At 43.9% G+C, this 7,678-nt stretch overlaps 1 non-coding gene across 1 annotated transcript; it reads right to left on the bottom strand.

The window, feature by feature from the left end:
• Positions 1-4,276: 4,276 nt before the first annotated feature.
• Positions 4,277-4,400, bottom strand: LOC136332427 (small nucleolar RNA SNORA40). Its single transcript, XR_010730691.1, has one exon. It is a non-coding gene; the product is annotated as a small nucleolar RNA SNORA40 (small nucleolar RNA).
• Between the last annotated feature and the right edge of the window lie 3,278 nt (positions 4,401-7,678).

Below are 7,678 nucleotides of genomic sequence, written 5' to 3' on the forward strand. Positions count from 1 at the left end.
TGAACTGGCCCCCTGTTTAAAAAGTTTGGGGATCCCTGCGTAAGAATATATAAGTTTGCCAGCTGGGAAGGGTAGATTTGAGAGTTTACCTGATTTGAAACTTGTTTCCTTTAAATATTGAAGTTTTCAGGAGTAACAGTTTCACTTTGTCTTAAATGTCCACAGAGGAATGCAATATTGACTGCTGGAAACTCGTGCCAGGAAGCCAGGTTACAGTTCAGAAGACTAAAAGTATTATCTTGACTTTCATCAGACTGATTAGCTGCGAGGCCTTGGGCACAACCTGTCACCCGTCTGGACCTCACGGGTCTCACTTCGTAAAAACAACGCACTAGGTGCTCTTTGAGTTTCTGTCTAGCTCCTTGTTGCTGATTAATCCACCTACATCACATTTCTCAGGGAATACACTGTAGGCTTCAATTTGGCTCACTAATTACTTTTAAGTATGTTTCAACAATACCTTTAAATTACTCTATAGTATTAGGTATGTCACATCTGCATTTTGGAAGATACACTAATTTTAAGAAGCGTGAGTCTCAGCCCTGTTGTGTGACTAGCAAATAATCTGTCTGAGCCTCTGCTTTCTCTTGTGTAAAATGTGAAAGGGCTAACTGATACTTAATCTTCACAACCGGTCTGTTATGTGTGTAAAACACTTTTTCATAGTGCTTAGAAACACTGTAAGAATTCAATAAATCGTAGGTTTAGAATCCTGTATTTGATATCTTTGTGACCAGAAGGGTTCAAGAATTCAGAAATTTTCAGGTTTTTAGGAAGGTACTCTGGGGCATAGGCACTTACACTGTATATTATGTTATCCCCCAGAAAGGTCCCAGGCAGCATCCATAGTCAAGCACATTAATATTTCTGCATGAAAAACATGATAAAAAAATATGAGTAGCTCCATTGTTCAGCTTTTTCTACCAAGTGAGTTTTTGTACCAAAAAAATTCTTTTGCTTTTTATAACTCTTTGGGTTTGGGGATTGCCAGCCAATCTGTGTATTTATTAAGCCCTACCCTGGCCAGCTCTGTCTAGCACTGTGTGTATTACCAGCAAAGAAAAAGCCTGAGGCTTGTCCTTCCTCTGCTTCGTGTTGTTGGGGCCATAGCTAGAATCCCTCATGAGGTGCAGGGTGTGTGATAACTCAGTAGGAAACTGGGCAGACCTGACCTGAATCATAAAATAACATGCAGGCAGTCCCTGGGTTAGGAATGATATAGACTTAGTAGGTTTGAAAATGTTAGAGTATTTATATTCACAGAAAGGTAAAAATAAATACCATGTTAAGACAAATATTTAATAAGTTACATTTAGCCTGACCAGGTGGTGGCACAGTGGATAGAGCGTCGGACTGGGATGCAGAGAACCCAGGTTCGAGACCCCGAGGTTGCCAGCTTGAGCGTGGGCTCATCTGGTTTGAACAAAGCCCACCAGCTTGGACCCAAGGTCGCTGGCTTGAGCAAGGGGTCACTCAGTCTGCTGAAGGCCCACGGTCAAGGCATATATGAAAAAGCAATCAATGAACAACTAAGGTGTTGCAACACGCAATGAAAAACTAATGATTAATGCTCCTCATCTCTGCGTTCCTGTCTGTCTGTCCCTGTCTATCCCTCTCTCTGACTCTCTGTCTCTGTAAAAAAATAAAAATAAATTAAAAAAAATAAGTTACATTTAATAGGTAAATGTACCTATTTCAACTTACATACGAATTCAACTTAAGAACAAACCTACAGAACCTATCTTGTTTGTAACCCAGGGACTGCCTATCCCAGTGATCACTAAACATGAAAAAGTGCTAGACTTCATTTGTAATCAGGCAAATGTATATAAAAACCGCACTCAGATCAATGCTGGAAAAAATGAAAGTCTGGCTTGACTGTTGGTGGTGCAGTGGACAGAGCATCAATCCAGAATGCTGAGGTCGCTGGGTTGAGCATGGGCTCCTTGGCTTGAATGTGGGGTCTCTGGCTAGAAAAATGCATCAGGATACATATACAAGAATGTTATGGAGGAGGCATAGAAGTCCTGTAGAATTCTGTTTTTTTGATCTGTGTGGTGATTCCAGGGGTATTTGCTTTCTAAGTATTTATTCATCTCTGATGCATTTGTCTATATAGTGTTATGTTTCACAGTCAAAAAGGGTTTAAAAAACAACATGGCTTCGGAAACAGATCTGTGTCTAAACTTAATAATTTTGTGATCTTGAGCAAAATAATTAACATCCCTGCAGTATTATAAGGGTTATTAAGGTAACCTACCATAGTGCCAAACGGTACTGATAATATGTACATTACAGTAGCATCTTTCCATGTACTGGCATTGTGCCAAGTGCTTTAAATAAATGACCTAATTTAATCCTTATTCCTATTAGGTTGATGCTACTATTTTTCTATTTTTTATAAAGCAATCAAAGGCTCAGGGAGGCTGTGTCAAGAAATGAACCTAGCCTGACCAGGCAGTGGCACAGTGGATTGAATGTTGGACTGGGACACAGAGGACCCAGTTTAGAAACCCCTCAGTCACCAGCTTGAGCGCAGGCTCATCTGATCTGAGCAAGGCTCACCAGCTTGAGCCCAAGGTTGCTGGCTTGAGCAAGGAGTCACTCTGTCTGCTATAGCTCCCCGGCCAAGGCACATATGAGAAAGCAATCAATGAACAACTAAGGTGTCACAATGAAGAATTGATACTTCTCATCTCTCTCCCTTCCTGACCATCTGTGTCTCTCTCTGTCCCTGTCACACACACACACACACACACAAACACACAACCTATTCACTTAATGACCAACTCACTAAATTTACTTTTACTTCTTTGACTATAAAATTTATAATAACACATTGAGTTCAACAATTTTAATAACTTTTTTTTTAAAATCAAAACTTTTTTTTAAGTGAGAGTAGGGGAGATACAGAGACAGACTCCTGCATGAATCCAAAGTGGGATCCACCCATCAGCCCCCATCTGGGGCCAATGCTCTGCCCATCTGGGGCCACAGGCAACCAAGGTATTTTTAGCACCTTAGGCAGGTGAGGGGGGCCTTCACAGAGTCATCTTCAGTGCCTGGGGCTGATGTGCTGGGACCAATCAAGACATAGCTGCAGGAAAAGAAGAGGAGGAAGGGTAGGAGGAGGTGGAGAGAAGCAGATAGCCATTTCTCCTGTGTGCCCTGACCAGGAATCGAACCTGGGACTTCCACATGCCTGGTGGATGCTCTACTGTTGAACCAACCGGCCAGGGCCTAAAAATCAAAACTTCTTATATATATTCTTTTTTTTTTAATCTTACTTTTTAGTAATTTTAATGCAGTGACATTGATAAATCAGGGTACATATGTTCCAAGAAAACATCTTTATATGTATTTTTTTTCTCCTTTTTTTCTTTTTTGCACTTCTCTGAAATTGGAAACGGGGAGGCAGTCAGACAGACTCCTGCCCAAATGGGACCCACCCAGCATGCCCACCAGGGGGCGATGCTCTTCCCATCTGGGGCGTTGCTCTGTTGCAACCAGAGGCATTCTAGTGCCTGAGGCAGAGGCCACAGAGCCATCCTCAGCACCTGGGCCAACTTTGCTCCAATGGAGCCTTGGCTGCGGGTGGGGAAGAGAGAGACAGAGAGGAAGGAGAGGGGGAGGGGTGGAGAAGCAGATGGGTGCTTCTCCTGTGTGCCCTGGCTGGAAATTGAACCTGGGACTTCTGCACGCCAGGCCGACACTGTACCACTGATCCATCCGGCCAGGGCCTTTATATGTATTTTTTTTTTTGGCTTTTAAAAAAAAATTTTTTTATCTATTCATCTTACAGAGGAGAGGGAGAGACAGAGAGAGAGAAGGGGGAGGAGCTGGAAGCATCAACTCCCATATGTGCCTTGACCAGGCAAGCCCAGGGTTTCGAACTGGCGACCTCAGCATTTCCAGGTCGACGCTTTATCCACTGCGCCACCACAGGTCAGGCTATATGTATTCTTATATGTATCAAAATTCAGCCTGACCAGGCGGTGGCGCAGTGGATATAGCGTCGGACTGGGATGCAGAGAATCCAGGTTCGAAACCCCAAGGTCGCCGGCTTGTGCACGGGCTCATCTGGTTTGAGCAAAAAGCTCACCAGCTTGAGCCCAAGGTCGCTGATTCGAGCAATGGGTTAACTCGATCTGCTGAAGGGCCACGGGTCAAGGCACATATGAGAAAGCAATCAATGAACTAAGGTGTCGCAATGAAAAACTGATGATTGATGCTTCTCATCTCTCTTCGTTCCTGTCTGTCTGTCCCTATCTATCTGACTCTCTCTGTTAAAAAAAAAAAATAGCTCATACAGAATAATGAGTTCTGGGTTGTAAGAAAAGATTTATTTTTCCCACCTGTGTGTAGCCTTTGCCCACAAATTAAACAAAAACACAAGTGCTGGCCCTGGCCGGTTGGCTCAGTGGTAGAGCGTCGGCCTGGCGTGCAGAAGTCCTGGGTTCGATTCCTGGCCAGGGCACACAGGAGAAGCGCCCATCTGCTTCTCCACCCCTCCCCCTTTCCTTCCGCTCTGTCTCTCTCTTCCCCTCCCGCAGCAGAGGCTCCATTGGAGCAAAGATGGCCTGGGCGCTGGGGATGGCTCCTTGGCCTCTGCCCCAGGCGCTACAGTGGCTCTGGTCATGACAGAGCGACGACCCGGATGGGCAGAGCATTGCCCCCTGGTGGGCGTACTGGGTGGATCCTGGTTGGGCGCATGTGGGAGTCTGTCTGACTGTCTCTCCCTGTTTCCAGCTTCAGAAAAATACAAAAAAAAAAAAAACCCCACAAGTGCTACTATTTTAATAACTTTTAAAACTATTTTAAGCCAGTTTTACTTTACCTGCTTTCATTTTTTTAATAAAAATTTTATTTATTAATTTTTAGAGAGAGGAGAAAGAGAGAGAGAGAAGGGGGGAAACAGGAAGCATCAACTTACAGTAATTGCTTCTCATCTGTGCCTTGACCAGGCAAGCCTGGGGCCTGGAACTGGCGACCAGAGTGCTCCAGGTCAACGCTTCACCCACTGCATGGCCACAGGAAACCAGTTTTCATTTTCATCAGCTTTTAGAAGAATGTTCCTGCTGTTATAGCTACTGCTGCATCCCTAAGGCAGGGGTCGGGAACCTATGGCTCGCGAGCAGATGTGGCTCTTTTGATGGCTGCATCTGGCTCGCAGACAAATCTTTAATAAAAATAATAACATTAAAAATATAAAACATTCTCATGTATTACAATCCATTCATTTCCTACCGGTCATGTTCATGGTTGCGGGTGGCTGGAGCCAATCACAGCTGTCCTCTGAGACAACACCAAATTTTTATTGGATAATGTGTAACGTACCAGGTTGTTGTGAGGTCAGGAAGTAAACTTTCCTCTTTTTAATCAAGTAGTCAGCTTGCTAATTGCAGAAACCATTTTGACAAAGAAGATGGCTAAAAGAAAAAAAGATGAGGAGTATCGTACTTTTCAGCAGGAATGGACAGAGGAATTTGCTTTTGTGGAGAGAGCAGGTTCTGCAGTGTGTCTAGTATGCAATGATAAAATTGCATTGATGAAACGGTCAAATATAAAGTGGCACTTCAACACATGCCATACTACATTTACATCGAAATATCCAGGGGGGACAGCAGGAAGAAAGCATGTCAAGACCTACTGTGCAGAGTGCAAGCTAGTCAGCATCAACTCCGTGTTTGGACCCAACAAGGTGACTGGAATTTGGCTAGCTTTGCTGGTGCTTTAGCAATTGTGAGAAATGGAAAGCCATTCACAGATGGGGAGTTTGCCAAAACATTCATGCTTGATGTTGCCAATGAACTTTTTGACGACTTTTCGGATAAAGACAAGATAATCAAACAAATAAAAGACATGCCTCTGTTGGCAAGAACTGTTCACGATCGTACCATCATGATGGTAAATCAAATTGAGGCAACACAAGTGAAGGATATAAATGCAGCACCATTCTTTTTTCTCGCTTTGGATGAGTCAACAGACGTAAGCCATTTATTCCAGTTCAGCATGATTGCAAGGTATGCTGTCGGTGACACACTACATGAGGAAAGTCTTGCTGTTTTGCCTATGAAAAAGAAAACAAGAGGGGAGGATTTCTTCAAGTCTTTCACTGAGTTCACTAAAGAAAAAAATCTACCGATGGGTAAACTTATTTCGGTGTGTACTGATGGTGCTCCATGCATGGTGGGGAAAAACAGAAGATTTGTAGCGCTTCTTCATGAACATGAAAAGAGACGCATCCTAAGTTCTCACTGCATTCTACATCAGGAGGTGCTTTGTGCTCAGATGTGTGGCGAGCAGCTTGGTGAGGTGATATGTCGCTGGTCATTCGGGTGGTCAACTTTATTGTTGCCAGAGCTTTAAATGATCGCCAGTTTAAAACACTGCTGGATGAAGTTGGGAATAATTATCCTGGTCTGCTTCTGCACAGCAATGTGCGTTGGTTGTCAAGAAGGAAGGTGCTCAGCCGTTTCACGGCTTGTCTGAGTGAAATCTGGACCTTTCTTGAAATGAAAAATGCCGAGCATCGTGAGTTAGCTAACACTGAGTGGCTCCTGGAGTTCTATCTCGTAGACATGACTGAACATCTGAACCAGGTCAATGTGAAAATGCAAGGCGTTGGAAATACAGTCTTATCCCTTCAACAAGCAGTGTTTGCATTTGAAAACAAGCTGGAACTCTTCATCATTGACATTGAAGCAGGTCGTTTACTACACTTTGAAAAACTGGGAGAGTTTAAAGATGCATGTACAACAAGTGACCCTGCTCAACATCTTGATCTCCAGCAGCTAGCAGGCTTCACATCTAATCTCCTGCAGTCATTCAAAGCGTGCTTTGGAGAATTTCGTGAGCGCACCGTCTTTTTAAGTTCATCACCCATCCACACGAGTGTGCAGTGTACAGCACCTGACCTGAGTTACATCCCCAGTGTCTCCATCAGAGATTTTGAGCTACAAGCTGCTGACCTGAAGGCCTCAGACATGTGGGTGAATAAGTTCAAGTCACCGAATGAAGATTTGTAAAGACTTGCACGACAGCAAGCAGAGTTGGCGAGCAAACACAAGTGGGGAGAAATGAAAAAACTTCAACCCGTGGACCAGCTGATTGTCAAAACATGGAACGCGCTTCCCGTCACATACCACACACTGCAGTATGTGAGTATTGCTGTACTGACAATGTTTGGCTCTACATGTGCATGTGAGCAGTCTTTCTCACATCTAAAGAACGTTAAGACCAACCTATGATCACGTTTAATGAATGGAAGTCTCAACACCTGCATGAAGCTTAACCTCACCATGTATCAACCAGACTACAAAGCCATCAGCAAAACCATGCAGCACCAGAAGTCACATTAATGGTAAGAAGTACTTTATTCATCATTGGTTAACAATAGCATAACAATGTTATTAAAAAGAATTCAACACTTATTGTACTTTAAAAGTGTTGGTCTTACAGCCTGACCAGGCGGTGGCGCAGTGGATAGAGCGTCGGACTTGGATGCAGAAGGACCCAGGTTCGAAACCCTGAGGTCGCCAGCTTGTGCACGGGCTCATCTGGTTTGATCAAAAGCTCACCAGCTTGGACCCAAGGTCGCTGGCTCCAGCAAGGAGTTACTCGGTCTGCTGAAGGCCCCCGGACAAGGCACATATGAGAAAGCAATCAATGAACAACT

The sequence above is a fragment of the Saccopteryx bilineata genome, chromosome 3 (genome assembly GCF_036850765.1).
Source record: "Saccopteryx bilineata isolate mSacBil1 chromosome 3, mSacBil1_pri_phased_curated, whole genome shotgun sequence".
NCBI lineage: Eukaryota > Metazoa > Chordata > Mammalia > Chiroptera > Emballonuridae > Saccopteryx > Saccopteryx bilineata.